Raw genomic sequence first — 5,000 nt, 5'->3', positions numbered from 1 at the left:
TTAATCCAAATGAACTTCCCTTCTTTTGTGCAAAGGGGGGAATTGAGCGCCCCTGCCTTCTTCTTCCTCCGTCCCCCAGCTAACCCCATTTTTCTAAATTACCGTTTTCAGCGACCCCGATGTATGCCATAAATTAGTCTTTAATTACTCTCATGCGAAGCAGCTTTTGATGGGTGGAATAATTAGGGACAGGGTAACCCAGGAGAGTGGAAATTTTTCCTGAGCGAATATCAGAAGAAGAAGTAGGAGAAGGAGATACGGTGGCTGGGGAAACTAATGAGTTATCAATAACGATAATCACAGGACCAACGCTCATTTAGGAGTGAATTTATGACCCGAGGGCTTCCCTGTTTCGACGCCGATTCAGGCGGCGGAAGTACGTACAAATCCTTCGTCCGTGATGGTGGTAGCAGCTAGCGCCGAGGCGTTGGGATTGATTACCGGGAGCTTTCACTGTCCTATGGGAAATCTGGGTACAAAGGAGAAAGCTCTCAGGGGAGAGTTGAGAGCTCTCGAGGGAGAATTGAAAGCCCTTCGGGGGAGAGTTGAGGAAGTGCTAGAGAACAGGATTGTAAGAGTAGAAAGGTGGTGAGAGGAGTGTTAGGTACAGGGTAGAAGAAAGGAACCCCAATTTGGGGTATACCGTAGTTACTTTTGACCCAAGGAGATCTCCATGAGGGGGAGGTATGATGATGTCGTTTAGGGACGAGCTAGGAAGGAAAGAAGAAGAGCTTTAGCTACAGAAGGAAACGTAAAGGCCTTATCTTAGATACACTTCTGTTTGACCGTATACAGTATACCTCAAATGGGACTGTGTACAGAAGGAATCACAATATCTTACCAGAAATTGAAATAAGTCAACAAAAAATGTATACATTAAAGGACTATCTTCCATTTACTGATGACATTATGTAAAGTATAACGAAGCAGAGGTAATTATGAAAGCAGTTTAACGTTTTCTGATAACTGTTCATTTCGATACAATTAATTCATTCATTAAAAACGAAGTTTTTGTATGAAAGGGTGTTACTAGTTCAGGACACATGCTTCTTTAAAGTGAAAGAGAAATATACAGTATGTATACTGTATATATATACGTGTAAATATTTTATTGATAAATTTTATCATTTTCCTTGCAAAGTCTTAGAATTCATTTTATAAAGATTCCATTGGTTCTGTGGTTAATTATTTGAGCAAGCTAAAAATACAAAGATCTTTCTATTAACAAGAGATTATCGAGTTTGAAATAGAAATTGCTGGATAGTTTTACGGCCCTTGAATCAGCAAACATTAACAGCCAAAATATATATCAATCTTTTACTTACTCTCCTTATTTTCATCCAGTTAGAGCTACTACCAGGCAAAATATTGTTATAACAAATGACTACTCTGGAACTGCTATGACAGATGCTGTATTTCTAATTTGAATAACAAGGTTCGCGCAGTTTAGAGAAAGTATTCAAGAGAACCATAGGAGAAGTTCTTTAAAATTAGTTTCTTATCTCAAGCAGGTCTCCATAATTCTAGCTTTTACTATATGCTACTACTTTAATTAAATATTGAAAAATTGTTCTTTAAGCCATCAAGCAAATCTTGACTTCCACAAAAACACTTTTACATGCACTGTTAAAAATTTGCCATAAAAACGGTAAAAATCCTGGCATAAATGTTGTCAGGCATTTAGCGCTTTAAAAACTGATATACTGACGTAAAGGAGTGATATTACGGTCACCAACCTGTAAAAGATAGGAAAATATGATTAAATTAAGGTCGACTGTATTTTACTGAAATACGTCTTTAGAACAGTATATTTTTACGGAGAATTTCCGATTAAAATTACATTTTTTTTTTCTTTTAACAGTGTGCTTGTCATCATATTCTAGGTTTTAAGTATTCACAACCTAATAAAAAACATTATCAATGAGTAAGACCGAATTTATTGTGAAGCTGCTTTTAAATTGGTCACTTATAAGCCTCTTATAAGTACAGTTCATAGTTTATAAGTGCGGGGTTGCTCTTATTTCTTATATAGTGACAAGATATCTGCTGGAAAAATGTCATTGTTGTTAATATTATTATTATTGTTGTTGTTGTTGTTGCTGCTGCTGTTGCTGTTGCTGTTGTTGTTGTTGTTGTTGTTGTTATTGTTGTCATCACTACTACTACTACTACTACTACTAAACCTAAGCTACAACCCTAGTTGGAAAATTAAGATGCTATAAGCTCAAAGGCTCCAACACGGAAAAATAGCCCAGTGAGGAAAGGAAATAACGAAATGAATAAATGTTATAAGAAGTAATGAACATTTAAAATAAAATATTTGAAAAACATTCAACAACATTAAAACAGATAATTCATATATAAACTATAAAATGACTTGTGGAAATAATGTTTGGTCTTGAAAAATAAAACTGTGCTTGAAAATTAAATTCGTCTTGAAAAGGCAATTGGAAAGTGGACAGTTGATACAACCTATATTATTATTATTATTATAATTATCATTATCATTATCATTATCATTATCATTATCATTATCATTATAATAAGCTACAACACTAGTTAGAAAAGCAGGATACTATAAGCCCAGGGCTTCCAACAGGGAAAATAGCTTGGTTATGCGACTTTCCCTGTAGTAAAGTGAAGCAACTGGGAGCCATAACAAAGATTCAAGTCGCATGATGCAATTGATGTAGATAGTACAACAGTAAATTCGGAATTTACTAAACCCAAAACTTCACGGATTAACTCACTTTCGTACCTTGGTCTCATTCCGTGACTCATCAAGATTTTATAAAGTGGCTGACATTATTATTATTATTATTATTATTATTATTATTATTATTATTTTCTAAGCTACAACCCTAGATGGAAAAGCAGGATTCTATAAGGACAGGGTGGGGTCCAACAAGGAAAATAGCCTAGTGAGGAAAGGAAACAAGGAAAAAAAGAAATATTTTAAGAACAGTAACATTAAAATAAGTCTCTATTCATAGTTTATCTAAGAAAGATCTATTTTAACGTGGTTACTGTTCTTAAAATATTTCATTTTGATTGTTCATTATTTCTCTTAGTTTATTTATTTCCTTGTTTCCTTTCCTCACTGTGGCTATTTTTCCCCGTTGGAGCCCCTAGGCTTATAGCATCCTGCTTTTCTAACTATGATTGTAACTTAGCTCATAATGATAATAAGAAATAATAATAATTAACAACATTTTAGTGTTACTGTTATCCTTCACGATCTACTTTTCACAACCTTTTCAAATATATCAAACAATGCATTGTTTTTCAGTCTCTCCACATTATTATTATTATTATTATTATTATTATTATTATTGTTGTTGTTGTTGTTGTTGTTGTTGTTGTTGTTGTTGTTGTTGTTGTTGTTTGCTAAGCTACAACCCTAGTTGGAAAAGCAGGATGCTATAAGCCCAGGGGCTCCAACAGGGAAAATAGCCCAGTGTGTAAAGGAAACAGGACAAATAAAAATGTTTGAAGAAGAGTAACAACATTAAAATAAATATCTCCTATATAAATTATAACAACTTTAACAAAACAAGAGGAAGAGAAATAACACAGAATAGTGTGCCCGAGTGTACGCTCAAGCAAGAGAACTCTAACCCAAGACAGTCGAAGACCATGGTACAGAGGCTATGGCACTACCTAAGACTGGAAAACAATGGTTTGATTTTGGAGTGTCCTTCTAGAAAAGCTGTTTACCATATCTAGAGAGTCTATTCTACCCTTACCAAGAGGAAAGTGGCCACTGACCAATTACAGTGCAGTAACCTCTTGGGTGAAGAAGAATTGTATCTAAAGATATTCTACTTATCCATTGTGTTCCAGACTAGTTCATTATTGTCCTCCAGAATAGATATTAGGAACATAACGGCCTCTGGAAATAACTCATTTCTTTTTGACGATATTGGCAATGCTGTTGTAGACCAATATTGGAAGATATCATTTTCGACCAACGACCATCAATATTTAAATCAAAGGGGCACTCGGTGAAGAGCATGTCTTCGCTACGCCAGTCTTATTTTGGTCTTAACTCCATTGCATACTTATACTTAGATATATTTCTTTTAACTCCATTGCATACTTATACTTAATTATATTTCTTTTAACTCCATTGCATACTTATAATTAGAAATATTTCTTTTAACTCAATTGCATACTTATACTTAGATATATTTCTTTTAACTCCATTGCATACTTATACTTAGATATATTATTTTTAACTCCATTGCATACTTTTACTTAGATATATTTCTTTTAACTCCATTGCATACTTATACTTAGATATATTTCTTTTAACTCCATTGCATACTTATACTTAGATATATTTCTTCAAAATCAAATGGATCTGTAATCGTTTCAGCAGTTTTTGCGTAATGTTGTTCACAAACAAAAATCAAATTGACAAAATATTTGCAATTTACTTAACTTTGTGATTGTTTTCAAAGCACTGTTGAGTACTCGTACATTAATGGGCTTTGGCAGACTGTTCTATCTTATTTCTCTTCCTCTCATTTTGTTAAAATTCTTATAGTTTATATAGGAAATAACTATTCCAATGTTACCACTCTCAAAATTTTATTTTTCCTTGTATCCTTTCCTCACTGGATTATTTTCCCTGTTGGAGTCCATGGGCTTGTAGCATCCTACTTTCCCAACTAATTTTGTAGCTTAGCAAGTCATAATAATAATAATAATAATAATAATAATAATAATATTGCAGTCATTCTTGGGTCATACCCAACATGACTACCGAATTTGATATAAATCAGTACAGTAATTTTTGCGTAAAGTTGCGCACAAACAAACGACGATAAGGGTGAATACACACCCTTCGCAAAACCTTTGATTTTGGCGAAGGCAATAATAATAACACAATAACGATTAGTGCGTGGTGCTCGATTTTCAGAACGTCAACTTTTAACTGATAAGCCAAACACATTGGAACATATTTCAACAAGTCCAAAAGTATATAGTAATCACTA

The sequence above is a fragment of the Palaemon carinicauda genome, chromosome 12, assembly GCF_036898095.1.
Source record: "Palaemon carinicauda isolate YSFRI2023 chromosome 12, ASM3689809v2, whole genome shotgun sequence".
Classification (NCBI taxonomy): Eukaryota; Metazoa; Arthropoda; class Malacostraca; order Decapoda; family Palaemonidae; genus Palaemon; species Palaemon carinicauda.
This window is presented reverse-complemented; position numbering follows the sequence as displayed.